At 39.7% G+C, this 20,401-nt stretch overlaps 1 long non-coding RNA gene across 1 annotated transcript; it reads left to right on the top strand.

The window, feature by feature from the left end:
* Window positions 1–4,039: 4,039 nt before the first annotated feature.
* Window positions 4,040–19,187, top strand: LOC143686103 (uncharacterized). Its single transcript, XR_013176900.1, has 3 exons — window positions 4,040–4,172; window positions 5,764–5,954; window positions 18,951–19,187. It is a non-coding gene; the product is annotated as an uncharacterized LOC143686103 (long non-coding RNA).
* The last annotated feature ends 1,214 nt before the right edge of the window (window positions 19,188–20,401 follow it).

The raw sequence follows: 20,401 nt of genomic DNA on the forward strand, positions 1-20,401 counted from the left end.
ACCAATCAACTAACAAATGATAATGGTCAAGCTTGATTCAGACCAGATCAATCTGATGCCCTAATCCTTTGCTCTCTTCCTTCCACTATTACATATTTTGGTCTAAGACTTTCAATGTGAACTTCACATCTGCTATCATTAATAGTGTCTATTAGTTGGGGTGGGGGAAGTGGTTCAGTTTATAAATAAAAATAAGACTGATCATGAGTTGATTATTTCTGAAGCAACTGTACCTACCTATACTCGTAAGTATATGAGAGGAAGGCACCATTATAATAACCTTTCAGCTTTTTAGATAGTTGAAATTTTTCATAATAAAACAAGGCCGATAGGCACTTTTACATTCCAAAAAGGCATTAAATAATAACGAATGACTGGGCACCTAGCTGGGACATTAGCTCACCCCAACCCACCACACATACACACGGTCGCTAGGTTAAAAACATCTTCTACCCTAAGCCATGCAGACATTAATTAGCCGTGAAGGTGCAAAACAGAAGTCTAGAGACTTCAGCTGTTTCCGACACACGTAGAAACACAGGCAAATGTTCCCCTTACACGTGTGAATCACAGCATTCAGCTATGTTCAGTGTCTTATGTTCCTTTTCATTTGCTCAAGTCCAGCCAAACCAAACCAGGGATTGCCAGTGGGGAGAACTGCAAATGTTTGCAAACTGCAAGCAAAAAAGGAGAAAGTCCCAACTTTAGAGAGACATGAATTATTGTGCGGAGATATAAATAAACATTGTTCTCAGCTCAGGTTCTGTCAACACCTCAGCACTCCACGCAAATTCATCCAAAGATGAATGAGCTAGTGTTACTCATACCTGATGAGATCCAAAAACCACCTGAAGGGGCACACGCTGTACTTTGCTAAGCTTGTTTGCAAACTCAGTCCCTGGAAGACAGAGCTACCGCAGGGTCTGCAGCCAACTCTGAAATATGTGTGTGTTTTCAGTGGGCCACAAGGGCAAAACGATCATTCCCTTTTGTTGCTCCTTTCTTCAGATTCTGGCAGTGAGCTCTCCAAAAGTCCCACCCTATTCTCCTACTCCATCTCCATTTTACGATCAGGTAATACAGGCTCGTTGTACGATGCTTTTAAAAATACAGACAATTGAAAAGCAGACTTAAAATCACCTTAAACTGTACCTATCCAAGACTACAGTTAATTTTGAATACAACCTTCTAGAATTTTTAATGCACAAACTCTTCAAAATTAAAATAAGATTATACTATAGGCAATTAGCTTTGTTCATTCAAATCTACCTCATGAATATTTTAATGCCTAACATAAGTACTCTTCACATCATCATTTCCAAGTACTGCACATATGATGTAAAATAATCCAAGTACTGCACATATGATGTAAAATAATTCATTCAGTCAAAACATATAATTGGATATTTATCAAATGTATTACTGGATATTGACATTTAGATTTTCAGCTTTTTGCTCTTAAAAACTAAACTTCGATGAACATTTTTGTAGATAATTATCTATACAAAGCTACTACTTTTTAAGGATAAATTCTTAGAAGTAAAATGCACATGTATGAATTTTTTGAGGCTTTTAATACAAACTGCCTTCCAGAAAGGATATAAAAATTTGTATTCCTCATCATCCTGCATCCTGAGCAGCACTGTTATTCTTAGCCAGTTCATTAGGTAGAAAACTCTGCTATTTTTATTGGAATTTGTTTATTTTTATTACTCGTGATATTGAGGTTATTATTGCTTATTGAGTATACATACACATGCTCACTATATATATAGTCTTCCTTTTCATTCATGTAATTTTGTGTATTTCCTATTTATTTCTAAGATAATTTACATTTAAATAGTAGTAACCCCTTGTCCGTCATAAGATGCATTTTATTTCCCTCATTTGTGATTGCCTTTACTGTTTTAAAGGAAGTTTTAAATGGTTAAGTTAAAAATGCATGCATCTTTATCTGTATGGCTTCTATGACTTTAGTCATAGCTTAGATTGTCCTTTCTAAACATGTATTTCCTTGTAACTCATTTAAATTTTTTAATCTAGCTCTCCAGAACAACTACTAAATAACCAGAAACAGTACAGAACAGCTCCCGGAGCCACATCAGTGACCGGACACACAGCGTACCCCAGTCTGGACCAGCTGGACGGCTGCAAGCCTCCCCAAAACCGTGAGTTCCCCAAGTCGTGGCGGCCGGTGCCCGGCGCCCCTCCCCCATGGGCCATTTCCCAGAGGGAAAGGAAAGAGACTCTAAACCTGGTCAAGGCAGAGGTCGCTCATTGGGCTCAAGGAAAAAGAGGAAAGGGGAAGAAATGGAGGTTTTAGTGACTGTGTCTCTACGGAGACTTGGCAGCCTCTGGATTCAGCGGCAGGACTTCTCGGGCTGCAACTGCCCCAGGCATAGGCAGAAATGGGCTGCTTTCAGGGCTGTCTCCCACCTGTGCCTTCCCCAGGAGAGGGGTGAAGCCCAACTCAGGTGGAATCCCTCCCTCAAGGAATTCAGACCCCAGGGCTTGGCAATTTGAAGCCAATAAAACCAGCCTACAACCTCTCCTCTGTCTCCACCAAGCTCCCAGCAGGGTCTTCCAAAGTTAAAAGTGCCGCAACACCTTTTGCTGGTGCGGCCCACGGCAGACGCGCCACATACTGGGCAGGATAAGAAAAACAGAGCCCAGAGACTTCACAGGAAAGTCCTTTAACCTGCTGGGTCTCACCCTCAGGGAAAACTGGTGCAGGTGACTCCTTGCCCCTGATAGGAGGCCAGTTTATTCCAGGAAAACCCCGCTTGAGTCTATAATACCTACGTAGACCCTCCTAAGGGTGGGGAGGGAAAAGGCACCATACAAATAGGGCAAGAAACAAGAAAACAAGAACTGAAAAACTATCCTCTGTTAAACAAAACCTAACTAAGCTAGAGGTCCAGAAAAAGCTGAACTGAAGATCAAAGAACAGATAGACAACAAATTCATCTAGCAAGAAAACCGTAGGTAAGAGAAGTGAAAGCAATCACCAGAATAAACTAATTAAGGTAATTAAATGTCTAGATGCCAGCAAAAAATAACAAATCACACCAGGAAAATTGAAGATATGGCCCAGTCAAAGGAACAAACCAATAGTTCAAGTGAGATAGGAGAGCTGAAACAACTAACTCAGAATATAAGAACAGACATGGAAAACCTCATCAAAAACCAAATCAATGAATTGAGGGAGGATATGAAGAAGGCAAGGAACAAACAAAAAGAAGAAATGGAAAGTCTGAAAAAACAAATCACAGAACTTATGGGGATGAAAGATACAGTAGAAGAGATGAAAAAAACAATGGAAACCTACAATGGTAGATTTCAAGAGACAGAGGTTAGTATTAGTGAACTGGAGGACGGAACATCTGAAATCCAACAAGATACAGAAACTATAGGGGAAAAAATGGAAAAATATGAGCAGGAACTCAGGGAACTGAATTATAATATGAAGCGCACAAATATACATGTTGTGGGGGTCCTGGAAGGAGAAGAGAAGAGAAAAGGAGGAGAAAAACTAATGGAAGAAATTATCACTGAAAATTTCCCAACTCTTATGAAAGACCTAAAATTACAGATCCAAGAAGTGCAGCGTACCCCAAAGAGAATAGATCCAAATAGACATTCTCCAAGACACTTACTAGTCAGAATGTCAGAGGTCAAAGAGAAAGAGAGGATCTTGAAAGCAGCAAGAGAAAAGCAATCCATCACATACAAGGGAAACCCAATAAGACCATGCATAGATTTCTCAGCAGAAACTATGGAGGCGAGAAGACAGTGGGATGATATATTTAAACTACTAAAAGAGAAAAACTGCCAACCAAGAATTCTATGCCCAGCAAAACTGTCCTTCAAAAATGAGGGAGAAATTAAAACATTCCTTTTATTTTCTAGCCTTCCTTGGCTATTCTTCCTCATTTATTGTTCCCGAAAAACTTTAGAATCATTTTATTAGGTTCTGCATATGGAATTATGTTACAGCCATAGATTATGTTGGAGAGAATTAGCATTGTTGCAACATTCTTTGTCCTAACACAGAAGCAGGGTATGTCTTTCATTTTATTTGAATCATCTTTTATGTCTCACAAGCCAAGACAGCAGTGCTCGCCAGTTATTCCACTGCTTACCTACATTTCCTGGACACCCTTGCAGTCCAGGTACATTGGGGCCAGCTGATCAGTTCTTGATCAATGGGCTGTGAGTATGAGAGACATTTGCCCCCTGTGGTTGGTGGGTATGAAGAGCCCCTGCCGCTGGGGTGGTGAAGAGGCCACATAATAAGAACTGTGGGTGGAGCCACAGAGGGAAGCAGCCTGGGTCTTTGACTTAACATTGGAGGGTGGGAGTCTAGGAGAGTTCCCCCCCAACCCTGCATCAGGCTTGATGTGAGCCAGAAATAGGTCTTTTCTTTCTGTGGGGCCACAGAGATATGGGGATTTATTTGCTATCATCATATAGTCCCTTAGTAAAAGTTGCAAATCTATTATTCAGCTTATTTCTAAGTATTGGTATTTATTTCTGTTCTTGGGATAGGGATATTTTTCAATATATCCTAATGAATTATTGTTTGTATAGGGGAAAATATTTTTAAATACAGAAATTACATAGAGCTGCACATATTCCCATCTGTTTATTATAGAAACAAACAAAGAATATAACTTTTATTCCTCAGATTGGCACCCTTCCTTTAAAGTACTGAATAGTTTTGGGCTTGTACATCTTTACCTGGATTGGGGGCAGGGGAGGGATCTTTGTTTATCAAACAGGGGGTACTGTATTGAGTGCTACCATAGATGGTTTGAGTTTATACTCAAGTCATTTTGGCTTAAATATAGGAGATTTAAATAATACAGTGTTTTACAGCATGGGCTTTGTGGTGGGCAAAATAAAGGCACCCTCCATCCCCCCCCCCATTAAAAAAAACATAAAGCTAAAAATAAAAAACATGTTCACATCCTAATCCCAGGAACCTGTGAATATGCTAGATTAAAAGGCAAAGCGAAGTTAAGGAATTAAATTTTCTAATCAGCTTTAAATTTAGAAAATTAAATTTAGAAAATTAAATTTTCTAAATTTCCCTAAATAGGGAAATCATCCTGGATTACATGAATGGGCCCCCGATAATCACTTAGGGGCCTTTAAAGTGTAAGAGGAGAGCCGCAGGGTCGGTGTCAGAGGGATGCAGCCTGAGAAATGCTTAAATGGACATTGCCAGCTTTGAAAGAGGGAAGGGACTGCGAGCCAAGAGATGCAGGCAGCCTCTAGGCACTGGGAAGGCATAAGATGGATCACGTCCTAGGTCCTGAACGCAGCCATGCTGACGCTTTGACTTTAGCCCGTGAGACCTATTTTGGACTTCTCCAGAAGTGTAAGATAAAAATTTTGTGTTATTTTAAGCCGCCAAGCTTGTAGGAATCTGTGATGGCAACAGTAGGAAATTAATATAGAACATGAAGTCACATCTGGATTTAAAACTCAAATTATCACTTGCTAACTATTTGAAAAGAAGCACGTTTTATTCTATCTTTTCTAAACCTTGGTTTCATTGTGAATAAATTGGGTATAATATCTGCTTCAGAGTAGATACTGGTGATATGGCTAGTAATATTGATAATAGCATTCATAATAGCAGTGACTACATTTGCTGAGCCCTTTGTTTTGGAAACAGTGATAAGTGATCTATTTCCATTAATTAATCCTCACAACGGTCCCTTGATGTAGGTACTGTATGGTCTCCCTTTTACACAGGAGTTAACTGAAACACAGAAGGAGTTAAATGATTTGCCTAAAGTCACAGAACTAGTAAATGATGGAGCCTGGACTGCAATACAGGCGGAGTTCAGAGGCATTGCTCTTCAATGAACACTATCAGGTTTTGATTTGCTGTACCAGATAACAGATCCGTCTGCCTAGTAGGGGAAGTGGGGAGCAGATGGGAGGTAGGAATTTTGCTACTGTGTTTAAAAATTTCTGTTCTTGTTTGTAGTTCTAGCACATAGTTATTTTAGGGCTCTAGGGCAAGGCTGAAGCGCAGTCTTTGCCAACTCAAACCTGCTTCCCTTGTCTGTTCTAAGCCAACTTTGCCACTTTCCTCTTTTAATCAGCCCAGGCGCTCATTCCAACTTTGAACTGGGATTGAGAATTTCAAACAGCCTCTGTGTTGGTACCTGATGCACTCATTAGATTGTATTTTTCGTGGCTCCCAGCCCCTCTTACTCTAATGGAGAGGGAGGTAATAGGTTGAATTTTGCTCCATGCCCTTCTCCTCCTTTCTTTCTTTCTTATTTTTCTATGAGAGAAGATGTCAGTTTATGGAAAAATTGTGCAGAAAACATAAAGTTTGCATATACTCCCCAGTGATGATTAAATTTATGTGTCAAATTGGCCAGGCAATCGCGCCCAGCTGTCTGGCCAAGTTAGCACCACCCTAAGTGTTACTGCTGGACATTTTGTGAACTTAAATCATCAGTAAATTGATCACATCTATGATTGATTACACCTACAATCAACTGAGTAAAGTGTCTTCAGCAATGAGAGACATTTAATCCAATCAGTTGAAGGTTTTAAAAAGAGTAGTCAGAAGGGAGTATCTCTCTGTTTCCACTTCAGCTAGAGCCATATTCTCCTGTGGGATTCATTAAAGACCTTCACTGGAGTTGCCAGCTTTTGGCCTGCCCTACAGAATTTGGATTTGTGCATCCCCAAAGTTCTGTGAGACATTTTATAAAATCTCATATTTACAGATATTTCCTGTTGGCTATATTTCCTTAGAGAACCTTGACTATTACAGCTTCGATACCAGGAGTGGTTCTTTAGAAACAGAACCTTAAAAATGGGCCTTTGCAGTTAGTTTCCTACTCTGATTAGATTCAAAGGCACTAATGACTCTATTTCCAATAATCAAGATGGCACCAACAGTCCATGGCCTGAGTTGGCAATAGAGATACACAAAATATTGCCATTTGATTCTGCTAACCATAGGCTTATATGAGGCAAGGCTCTGGGTGACAGTGTTTTTGACACCTCAACAGAGTGTTGTGGAGTTACAAAGTATAACAATGTTGACTGATTGTTCATAGATATGCTGGATATAGTTATAAAAGAAAGGGATGAGCTGAAGACTTCAAATTTGCAACTTAAGCTCTTCATGAAAGATGCAAAAGTTTCTCTGTGTGTCCTGAAAGTAAATCTTATTTCCCTTGGCCACAGACTTGAGATCTCTGAAAACCAGACTCAGAGTCTCATTGTGTTAGTAGCAGATTTATAATGGAAACTAAATACCCAAACTTCAGAGTTTCTGCTATCAAAATGAGGGCACTGACTGGAAAGTGAAGTGATTACAAACTGAAAATTCAGATGGGGACATTTAGGTTGATAATGATGGCAGTGGGGACATTAGAACCCTAGATTCTGCTGAGTCTTTACTGGATAAATCTATAATGATCTGCCCTGAGAAAACAGCCAACCCATCTCTAGCCTGCCCTGAGAAGACAGCTGCCCAACCTCCAACCTCCCCTGAGGAAACAGCCACCCAATCTTAGCTTTCTCTGAGGAGACAGCTACCCGACCTCCAGCCTGCCTTGAGGAAATAGCTTCCTGGCTTCCAGTCTGCCCAGAGGACCCTGCCATCCAACAGCTACCTAAAGAGATATCCATTCAGTGCCTATTAAACCTGTAACCACCTCCCCAGAGGAAACAGCCCTCACTCCACTGTCTGGAGGGATTAATCCTGTTTCACCAGATGAAGCTGCAACAGAATGCCCTGAGATAGTTGGCTTGAAAAACACTTCTAGTTATTTTCATGACCCACCCCCACCACCCCTCTTTTCTTCTAGGCCTAGACTAAAGTCCCAATACACCCTGAAAGGTGAGGTACAAAATGTGACCCGTGAGGAGATACATTAGACTGCAAAAGAACTGCATGAATTTTCCAATTTATAGAGACAGAAGCCAGGGGAATATGTGTGGGATTGGACATTAGGCATGTAGGATAATGGTGGAGGGAATATAAAGTTGGATCACGCTGAATTTATTGATATGGAACCACTAAGCAGAGATTCCAAATTCAGTGTTATAGTTTGAGGGATTAGAAAGGGCATTACCAGTTTATTTGGATGGTTGGATGAAACATGGATTAGCTGAGGCTGAAATGCCACAACTTCCCTGGTATGATGTAGATGAGGGAACCAAAAGGCTTAGAGTGATTGGAGTGTTAGAGTGTATTTATCATGAAAGACTTGCTTAAACACCCCAGGAATGTCCACAGGACACATCTTTCATCAGGACTATAAGGAATAAATTTGTAAGACTAGCTCCATCATCCCTGATCTGTAGTTACCCTTCTCTGTAATTCAGGTATTACTGTGGGAACTGCTGTCACTGAACTGGAATCCTTAAACACAGTGGGGATGATCAAATTCCGGGTTGGCAGAAGCCATGTGGCAGCACTTAATCGCCAAAGACAAGGTGGACCTGGCTACCATAATGGACAGCAGACTCAAAGCAGCAGTCAAAATAATCTGATTCACAGAGACTTATGGCATTGGCTAGTAGATCATGGGGTACCTAGTAGTAAAATAAATGGGTAGTCTATGAAATTCTTCTTTGAGCTGTATAAGCAGAAGAGTTCTAGGTCAAGTAGACAAAAGTCTACCATGAATTACAAAAACAGAGAGTCATGGCCCCTTAATCAATTGCCAGACTTGAGACAGTTTATAGACCCTGAATCCCTTGAATGAGAGGAAGGCCAGGTACCCTTGGGGAAGGACCCTGTTACACTGCCAAAAATTTATACTGTTCAGCTTCCTCTTGGCCTTCCCCAAGGAAACCTACAGTCTTTTACCTAGGTAACTGTGCACTGGGGAAAAGGAAATGAGCAGTCATTTGGGGATTATTAGACACTGTCTCAGAAGTGCCACTAATTCCAGGAGACACAAAACATCGCTCTGGTCTACCAGTCAACATATGGGTTTATGGATATCAGGTGATCAATGAAGTTTTAGCTCACCTCCATCTCACAGTGGGTCCAGTGGGTCCCTGGGCCCATTCTGTGGTTATTTCCCCAGTTCCAGAATGCATAAATGGAATCGACATACTCAGCAATTGGCAGAATCCCCATATTGGTTCCCTGGCTCATGGAGTGAGAACTCTTATGGTAGGAAAGGTTACATGGAAGCAACTAGAACTCCTCCTAAATAGGAAAATAGCAAATCAATAGCAGTACCAGATTCCTGGAGGTATTTCAGAGATTAGTGCCACTCTTAAGGACTTGAGGGATGGAGGGGTGGTGATTCCCACCATATCCCCATTCAGCAATCCTATTTGCCCTTGTGCAGAAGACATATGGGTCTTGGAGGATGGCAGTGGATTATCATAAACTTAAACCATGTAGTGACTCCAATTGTAGCTGCTGTTCCATATGAGGTACCTTTATTTAAGCAAATCAACATACCCCCTAGTTCTTGGTATGTAGCTATTGATCTGTCAGATGCACTTTTCTCAATTGCTGTTAGTAAGGAACACAAGAAACAGTTTGCATTCAGCTGGCAAGGTCAGCAAGATACCTTCACTGTTCTACTTCATGGGTTATATCAATTCTGTATGACAATTATGTATGTCATAATCTTGTCTGAAGGGACCTTGATCATTTCTCTCTCCCACAAGGTATCACATTGGTCCATTATATTGATGATATCATGTTGATTGGATTTAGTGAGCAAGAAGTAGCAACTACTGCATGCCAGAGAATGGGATATAAATCCAACAAAAATACAGGGTCCTTCCACCTCAATGAAATGTCTAGGTGTCCACCTCAGTGAAGTTTCAGTGGTGTTGTCTGACCCACCAAGCCTTAAAATTGGGTGAGCTCAGCAGCACTTCATCATAAAATGGAAATGGTATATAAAAAGATAGGGCTTGAGTGAATCTTGAGGGCACAGGTAAGCTACATGAAGAAGTGGCCCAAGTGCCCATGGCACTGACTTCTGCCACCTTACCTTCTGTTCTAGTTAGTAAGCTGCCAGAATGTGGCATTACCAGAAATGGAAAGGCTTTTCTTTTTTTTTTTTTTTTTACATGGGCAGGCATCGGGAATCAAACCTGGGTCTCAGGCATGGCAGGTGAGAATTCTGCCACTAAGCCACTGTTGCACTGCCCTCAGAATGGCTTTTATAAAAGGGGAATTTATTAAATTGCTAGTTTACAGTTCTAAGGCTGTGAAAATGTCCAAATTAAAACAAGGCTATAAAAATGTCCACACTAAGGCATCCAGGGAAAGGTACCCTGGTTCAAGGAGGCCAATGACGTTCAGGATTTCTCTTTCAGCTGGAAAGGCACATGGCAAAATCTGCTAGCTTTCACTTCACTTCACTGGCTTCCCCAGGACTCTGTCCATTCTGTTGACTCTGTGGGTTCTGGTGGCTCTTATATCTCTCAAGCTTTTTCCAAAATGATTACCTCTTAAAGGGATCCAGTAAGCAACCCACCTTGAGTGGGTGGAGACATATGTCTATAAAAACCATCTAATCAAAAGTTACCACCCACAATTGGGTGGTCATATCTCCATGGAAACAATCAAAAAGCTCCCACCTAGCAATATTGAATGAGGATTAAAGAACTTGGTTTTTCTGGGATGCACAACAGATTCAAACCACACCTCCTTCCCAGCCCAGACTTATGGCTTCTTAGGAAGTTCCTTACAATCAGTTGACTGAAGAAGAGAAAACTTGGGCCTGGTTTACAGATGGTTCTACACGATATGCAGGAGCCACCCAAAAATAAAGAGCTGCAGCATTGCACCCCTTTCTGGTAGATTCCTGTGAGATAGTAGTGAGGGGAAATCCTCCCAGTTGGCAGACTTTCAAGCAGTGCACGTGGTGGTTCATTTTGCTCTGGAGGAGAACTGGCCAGAGGTGTGTTTGTATACTGACTCATGGACTGTTGCTAATGGTTTGGCTGGATGGTCAGGGACTTGGAAGGAACATGATTGGAAAATTGGTGACAAAGAGATCTGGGGAAGAGGTATGTGGATAGACCTTTCAGAGTGGGCAAAAAAAACATGAAGATATTTGTGTTCCATGTAACTGTTCACCAGCGGGTGACTTCAACATAGGAAGGTTTTAATAATCAAATGGATAAGTCAGATTTTTTCCCAGTCACTCCTGTTATTGCCCAATGGGCTCATAAACAAAGTTGTCAAGGGGTAGCGATGGAAGTTATGCATGGGTTGAGCATGCTAGCTCAGTAGCATTGGCGTGCTACCTGGTGTCAGGTTGACTACATTGTACTACTTCCATCGTGAAAGGTCAGCATTTGTTCTAACTGGAATAGGCACATAGTCTGGATATAGTTTGCCTTTCCTACATACAATGTTTCTGCCAAAACTACCACTTGTGGACTTACGGACTGCCTTATCCACCGTCATGGTATTCCACATAGCATTGCTTCTAATCAAAGAACCACTTCACAACAAATGAAGTGCAGGAATGGGCATGTGCTCATGGAATTCTCTAGTCTTACCATGCTCCCTATCATCCTGAAACAGCTGGATTGATAGATTGGTGGAATGGCCTTTGTGAAGACTCAATTACTGCAACAACTAGGTGACAATGTTCTCCAGGAGGCCATGTACACCCTGAATCAGCATCTACTCTATCGTGCTATTTCTTCCATAGCCAAGATTCACTGGTCCATGAATCAAAGGGTAGAAAGGAGAGTGGCATCACTCACTATCACCCCTAGTGATCCACTAGAAAAAAAATGTTATGTCCTGTCCGTGTATCCTTAAGCTTTGCTGGTACACAGGTATTAGTTTCAAAAGGAGTGGTTCCACCAGGAGATACAACAATAATTCCATTGAGCTGGTAGTTAAGACTGCCACCCTGGCCACTTTGGGTTTCTCATGCTTCTGAATCAACAGGCAAATAAGGGGATTACTGTACTGACTAGGGTGTTTGAGTCTGACTATCAAGGGGAAATAGGCCTGCAACTACACAAATGGAGGTAAAGAAGAGTTTGCCTGGAATACAGGAGATCTTCTAAGGTGTCTTTTAGTACTACCATGCCCTGTTATTAAAGTCAATGGAAATCTGCAACAATACAACCCAGGCAGGACTATCAGTGGCCCAGAAACTTCAGGAATGAAAGTTAGGGCCATCCCACCAGACAAAAAACCATGGCCAGCTGAGGTGCTTCCTGAGGATAAAAGGAACATGGAATAGGTAGTAGAATAAGGTAGTGATAAATATGAACTAAGGAGAAGATGGCGGCTTAGTAAGACGTGCGGGTCTTAGTTCCTCCTCCAGAAAAGCAACTAAAGAAACAGAAACAATATGAAACAGCTCCCGGAGCCACGACAGAGACCAAAAAGACAGCGTACCCCATTCTGGAACGGCTGAACGGGCAGGGAGAATCCACTGCGGTGAGATACCCGAGAGGCGCACGTTTTCCCGGCCGGGGCGGCTGGTGACTGGGGTCCCCTCCACGCACGTGGCTCCCCGGTCTGACTGGGAACGTTGGATAGGGGGCCCTCCCGCCACGCTTGGCGTCTCGGGCCAGCTGGGCAATTTGGACCGGCACTCCCCCAAGCCGTGGCGGCCGGCGACCCCCCCTCCATGCGCGGTTTCCCGGACCGACTGCGAGATTCGGATTGGCAAGTTAAAGGAGCCACAGCATCTTTTACTGGTGGGACCCGCAGACAGACGAGCGCCATGAGCGCCACCTACTGGGCAGGAAAAGAAAAACAGAGCCCAAAGATTTCACAGAAAAACCTTTCAACCAGCCGGGTCCCACACCCAGGGAAATCTGATCAAATGCCCAGACACCAGCAGAAAATAATGGATGACGCTCAGAAAATTGAAGATATGGCCCAGTCAAAGGAACAAACCAATAGTTCAAATGAGATACAGGAGCTGAGACAACTAATGCTGAATATACGAACAGAAATGGAAAACCTCTTCAAAAACCAAATCAATAAATTGAGGGAGGACATGAAGAAGACATGGGCTGAACAAAAAGAAGAAATAGAAAATCTGAAAAAACAAATCAAAGAACTTATGGGCGTCAAGGACAAAGAAGAAAAAATGGAAAAAACAATGGATACCTACAATGGTAGATCTAAAGAGACAGAAACTACAATTAGTGAACTGGAGGATGGAACATCTGAATTCCAAAAAGAAACAGAAACTATAGGGAAAAGAATGGAAAAACTTGAGCAGGGGATCAGGGAACTGAATGACAATATGAAGCACACAAATATACGTGTTGTGGGTGTCCCAGAAGGAGAAGAGAAGGGAAAAGGAGGAGAAAAACTAATGGAAGAAATTATCACTGAAAATTTCCCAACTCTTATGAAAGACCTAAATTTACAGATCCAAGAAGTGCAGCGCACCCCAAAGAGAATAGACCCAAATAGGCATTCTCCAAGACACTTACTAGTTAGAATGTCAGAGGTCAAAGAGAAAGAGAGGATCTTGAAAGCAGCAAGAGAAAAACAATCCATCACATACAAGGGAAACCCAATAAGACTATGTGTAGATTTCTCAGCAGAAACCATGGAAGCTAGAAGACAATGGGATGATATATTTAAATTACTAAAAGAGAAAAACTGCCAACCAAGACTTCTATATCCAGCAAAATTGTCCTTCAAAAATGAAGGAGAAATTAAAACATTTATAGACAAAAAGTCACTGAGAGAATTTGTGACCAAGAGACCAGCTCTGCAAGAAATACTAAAGGAAACACTAGAGTCAGATACGAAAAGACAGAAGAGAGAGGTATGGAGTAAAGTGTAGAAAGAAGGAAAATCAGATATGATATATATAATACAAAAGCCAAAATGGTAGAGGAAAATATTATCCAAACAGTAATAACACTAAAAGTTAATGGACTGAATTTCCCAATCAAAAGTCATAGAATGGCAGAATGGATTACGACCCAGCAATACCACTGCTAGGTATCTACTCAAAGGACTTAAGGGCAAAGACACAGACAGACATTTGCACACCAGTGTTTATAGCAGCATTGTTTACAGTTGCAAAGAGATGGAGACAGCCAAAGTGTCCGTCGACGGACGAGTGGCTAAGCGAACTGTGGTGTGTACCTACGATGGAATATTATGCAGCTTTAAGACAGAATAAACTTATGAAGCATGTAATAACATGGATGGACCTAGAGAACATTATGCTGAGTGAGTCTAGCCAAAAACTAAAGGACAAATACTGTATGGTCCCACTGATGTGAACCGACATTCGAGAATCAACTTGGAATATATCATTGGTAACAGAGACCAGCAGGAGTTAGAAACAGGGTAAGATAATGGGTAATTGAAGCTGAAGGGATACAGACTGTGCAACAAGACTAGATACAAAAACTCAAAAATGGACAGCACAATAATACCTAATTGTAATGTAACTATGTTAAAACACTGAATGAAGCTGCACCTGAACTATAGTTTTTTTATTTGTTTGTTTGTATCTTTTGTTTTTGTTTTTTTTTTCCTTTTTTATATATATATATTTTTTATTAGTATTATTATTTTAATTTTCTTCTCTATATTAACATTCTATATCTTTTTCTGCTGTTTTGCTAGTTCTTTTCCTAAATCGATGCAAATGTACTAAGAAATGATGATCATACATCTATGTGATGATACTAAGAATTACTGAGTGCATGTGTAGAATGGAATGATTTCTAAATGTTGTGTTAATTTCTTTTCTTTTTTTTGATTAATAAAAAAATGCTATAAAACTTAAAAAAAAAAAAGAGGAAACATTTGGGAGAATGGGAGATTCAGAGAGAGCAGAGCAGAACGACATAGCCACGAGAAGCAGAGTCCACCAGCCAGTGACCTTTGGAGATGAAGAAGGAACGTGCCTCCCAGGGAGCTTCCTGAAACAGGAAGCCAGGAGAAGAAGCTAGCAGATGACACTGTGTTTACCATGTGCCCTTCCAGATGAGAGAGGAACCCTGACCGTGTTCACCATGTGCCTTTGCAGACGAGAGAGAAGCCCTGACTGTGTTCACCATGTGCCTTCTCACTTGAGAGAGAAACCCTGAACTTCACTGGCCTCCTTGAGCCAAGGTATCTTTCCCTGGGTGCCTTAGATTGGACATTTCTATAGACTTGTTTTAATTGGGACATTTTCTCTGCCTTAGATCTGTAAACTAGCAACTCATTAAATTCCCGTTTTTAAAAGTCAAAAAAAAAAATATGAACTAAGACCATGTAAACAGTTACAGAAACAAGAACTGTGATGGTATGAATATTTCCTCCTTGTTTTGTTATGAGAACGTCTGTATTTGTACACTAAGAAAATATCTTTGTTTTCTTTTCCATCTTATCCCCTTATCATATGGCATAAGTTGTATGGTTCATGTAGTATTTAAGTTATAGGATATGAACTTTAAGAGTGAATATTACCCAAGGATTGTATTCTATTCTGGAGAGATTTTGTGCATTTCTGGATGTACGTAGGACAACTTAGTATTGTTAGGTGAGAAATGTGTCTGTTATTATTTTTTAATTAAAGCTTAAGTATGGTTTAAGGTGATGTACATAGCTGTCAAGTTGATAAAGGATGGACTGGATTGGTTAGATTTATGTGTCAACTTGGCCAGATAATAGTGCACAGCCATCTGGGCAAGGAAGCACTGGCCTAACCATTACTGTGAGGATGTTTTGTGGACTTAAATCATTAGTAAGTTGATCGCATCTATGACTGATTACATTTACAATCAACTAAAGAAAAGTGTCTTCAGCAATGAGAGAGGTTTAATTCAATCAGTTGAAGGCTTTAAAGGAAGTCAGAAGAGAGAATCTCTCCAATTGAGCCAGTCAGCCTTTCCTGGAGAATTCATCACAGACCTTCATTAGAGTTGTCTGCTTGTGGCCTGCCCTACAAAATTTGGACTTGTGGATCCCCACAGTTGTGTGAAACACTTTTATAAAAATCTTATATTTACAGCTATCTCCTGTTAGTTATGTTTCCCTAGAGAACCCTAATATACCCCTTTACAATTCAGTTTTCTCTTGTTTCAGTTTTATAAAGCCACCAAAATGCAATATATCAGAAATGGGCTGGCTTTTAACAATGGAGATTTATTAAGTTACAAGTTACAATTCTAAGGCCATGGAAATTAAGTCATCAACAAGAGGATACCTTCACTGTAGAAAGGCCAATGGCACCCAGGATTCCTCTGCCACATGGAAAGCACAGGAAGACATCTGCTGGCCCTTCACTTCCCAGTTCCACTGCTTTCAGGTTCCATGTGTACTGTTCGCTTCTCCTGGGACACCTCTCTGAGCTTTCTGTGTCCTAAGCGTCTTCACTTAGCATTGCTGGGGCATTTCTCTCTCAATGTCCTTCACTTCGTTTCATCTCTCTGCTCTCCATATCTGTCTCTCTGTGCTTTCTGTCTTTAGTCTCTACAAAGAGAACTCCAGTAAAAGAATTAAGACCCACCTTGAATTGGATAGGTTACATGTCCATGGAAATAACCTAACCAAAAGGTCCCACCCACAATGGGTCTGCACCCACAAGAATGGATTAAAAGAACATGGTTTTTCTTGGGTATCATAGCAGCTTCAAACCAGCACATCCTGATTATTAACACTTTGCATTAGTGTCATACCATTATTATAATTCATGAAAGAATATGATTATAATTTTACTACTAACTACAGTCCATTGTTTATATTAGGGTTTACTGTTTGTGTCATGCAGTGTTTTTTTTTTTAATTTATTGTAGTAATATACATGAAACCTAAAATTTCCTCCTTTTAAGCCACATTCATATATATAATTTAGTGGTGTTAAATGCATTCACAATTTTGTGCTACCATCATCACCATCCATTATTCAAACTTTGCCATCATCCTAAACAGAAATGGTGTGCCAATTAAGCATTAACTCCCCATTCCCTATTTCCACTGCAGCCCTTGGCAACCTGTATTCTGGTTTCTGACTCTGAATTTGCTTATTCTAATTATTTAATATAAGTAAGATTATGTAGTATATTTCCTTTTGTGTTTGGCTTGTTTCACTCAATACCGTGTCTTCAAGGCTTATTCATGCTGCAGGAGGTTTCCAAACTGCATTCATTTTTATGGCTGAATAATTTCCCATTGTATATATATACCGCATTTTATTTTTCCATTCATTGGTTGATGGAGAGTTGGGTTGCTTCCATTTTGGGGGCCATCGTGAATATTGCCACTATAAATATTGGTGTGCAAATATTGATTTTTTTGGGTATATACCTAGAAGTGAGATGGCCATGTCATGTGGTAATACTATCCTTAATTTTGGGGAGAACTGCCAAATTGTTTTCTAAAGCTGCTGTACCATTTTACATTACCACCAATAATGGAGTGTTTCTATCTCTTCACATTCTCTATAATAGTTGTTATTTTGTTTTTTAATAGTAGCTAATCTAGTGGGTATGAAATGATATCTAATTGTGGTTTAATTTGCACTTCCCTAATGGTTAATGATGTTGAGCATATTTTCATGTGTTTTTCGGCCTTTTGTTTATCATCTTTGGAGAAATGTCTACTCAAGTCTTTGCCCATTTTTTAAAATGGGTTGTCATTTTGTTGAGTTGTAGGATTTCTTTATATATTCTGGACATTAAAAACTTATTAGATATGTGTTTTCCAAATGTTTTCTCCCATTCCCCAGTATATCTTTTACTTTCATTAAGTAAAAGATTATTGTAGTAATATATATGAAACCTAAAATTTCCTCCTTTGATACACAAAAGTTTTAAATTTGATGAAGTCCATTGATCAACTTTTTCTTTCACTGCTAGTGCTTTTGTTATAAAGTCTGAGAAACCAGTGCCTAACCAAGGATCTGAAGATGCCTCCTTATATTTTCACCTAGGAGTTTTATAGTTTGGACTCTGATTCATTTTGAGTTAATTTTTGTATATGGTGTGATGTAGGGATCCACCTTCATTCTTTTGCATATTCCAAGCATCATTTGTTGAGACTATTGTTTCCCCATTGAATGGACTTGGCACCCTTGTCAAAAATCAAATGGCCGTGGATGTGAAGTTTATTACTGAACTCTCAATTTTATTTCATTAGTCTGTAAGCATGTTTTTATATCAGCACCATGCAGTTGTGATTACTGTAGCTTTACAATAAGTTTTCCAATTGGACTGTGTGAGTCTTCCAACTTTGTTGTTCTTTTTGAGAAGGTTTTGGCACTTCAGGGCCGTTTTTCCTTCCATGTAAATTTGGTAAGTGACTTTTTCATTTCTGCAAAGAAGACAGTTGGAATTTTGACTGAGACTGCATTGAATCTGTAAATTGATTTGTGCAGATTGACATCTCAACAATATTTAATCTTCTAATTCATGAGCATGGAATGTCCTTCCATTTATTTAGGTCTTCTTTCATTTATTTTACCAATGTTTTGCAGTTTTCATTTTCTCTTACTTGCTAGATGAGTTTTATCCTTTATATATCATGAATAACAGGTTGGAGTGTAAGCCCTTTTGCCAGTCTGGTTTCACTTGCACTCTAATTTTCAGAAATTTTGGAAATTATAGGCAAATGAACACTACCTGGTTTCAAATACAGACATGTTAATTTCATAGAGAATTTGGGAGGGGGAATCAATTAAATGTGTGAAATACAATCATCATTTTACACCAATGATTCTTTGTAGATATTTTAATGAGAAGTTGGAAAAGACTAGTGGTTACTCAGAGGTCAGTTGAGGAAACATTTTAACTCTTTTTCTTTACTTTCTACCATCCTCCAAATGCAGAAGAAAGTAGTACTGCAAGGATCTATTTTCCCACTGAAACTTTCCTTATAAAATGGAAATGATTACAGACAGTTTTGAATAATATTTTTCCCTCAGTTGCATAAATCATACTAGCCAGAACTCATTTTCAGCTGATGTCCTTCTTTGTTTTCTTGGCAGTTTGGAAAAGAAATGGTTTTCAACAAATCACCCATGGATGAGAGCCTCCCTATGGAAAAAGTAGTTTTTCAACTATTGGAACATTTTCTCAACTCCTGCATTTCTAAGAATATCTGCCAAAGCCACTAAAATAAAAAACTCTTCCTCAAAACCCTGTGAAGTTGTTTGGCATCTAATTGTTGAAGAGGAAATGTCTGAGACCATCCAAAGTTTTGTTCTCTTGCAAATAAATTTTTACTGAATAGTTGCAGGTTCCCCCCCTACTTATTACATCTTCCCTTCTCACAATGTTGCAGCTCCTCTTACCCTAGCAGACACAAGAGAAATAGAATACGTGACATCTGATGGCCTAGGGGCTGTATTTTAGCATAACCTAAGATCAAATCTAGATTTCACACTCTACTAACCATAGTATCCTTGGACAGATTTGTCAAACACTTGGGCCTCAGTTTCTTTATACACAAAATGAGGATAATAATGTGTTAGTGGTAAGATCATTGATGAGAGTACATGGGAATAAATGAAAAAAGAATATGTAAATCCTGGCACATAAGGAGAATATAACAAATAGAATAAATTGTTTTTACTGTTCTCATATCCTCACCAACACCAACACCACTACAAGCAGCATTGTCTTTGGATAGCCCTCCTTCTGTGAAGTGCTTTCTTTCCTTTTCTGTATTCTTGACATTTGTATACAAAGCTTATATGGTTTTTTAAAAATAAAATAATAAAGCCATTTTTCTTAACTATAGATTTTTAGGCCCAGTCCCAAATATTCTTGATTAATTAAGTCTCTGGAATGAATATTATTTGAAGGTGTCCAGACATGTACTCTCATTCAGTACTGAAAGCACAACACCATTTAAGGGGCAGAGTTGGTATTAGTATCTCTATTTTATAAATATGGAAACTGAGGACAAAGGAAATTGAACCCCAGTTAGAAGACTTAAAATGAAGTAATTTTTTGATGCTGAACTTCAATAACTTCACTAGTATGATGAAATGTGAAACTCTAGACCAGTATGAGGAAATTCCAGATAATGAGAACTCCATAACACATAAAATATGGGAGACAGTCCAGTATGAGGATTAAGAACACATGCTTTGGAATCAGAGTGAAGTTTAAATTCTAGCTGTGCCATTCAATTTCTAGCTATGTGATCACTGGGAAGTGATTTAACCTTTTAAGATCTCAGGCTCTTCATCTGAAAATGAGAGTAGCACCTATTTGGGCCCTTGTGAAAAGTGACTGGGATATCATGAGCAAAGCATTTAATACACAGTAAGTATTAATTAAATGGTTTGTTTTTACAAACATTCATTGATGTTTATTTCAAAAAAGAAATTAACACCTTCGTTTTCTGCTAATATCTGCCTCAAAGGCACACATGCAGGGAGAAGGAAAGTCCATAGATGATAGAAACTAGTAACCAACTTTAGAAGGCAGG

The sequence above is a fragment of the Tamandua tetradactyla genome, chromosome 6 (genome assembly GCF_023851605.1).
Source record: "Tamandua tetradactyla isolate mTamTet1 chromosome 6, mTamTet1.pri, whole genome shotgun sequence".
Taxonomy (NCBI): Eukaryota; Metazoa; Chordata; class Mammalia; order Pilosa; family Myrmecophagidae; genus Tamandua; species Tamandua tetradactyla.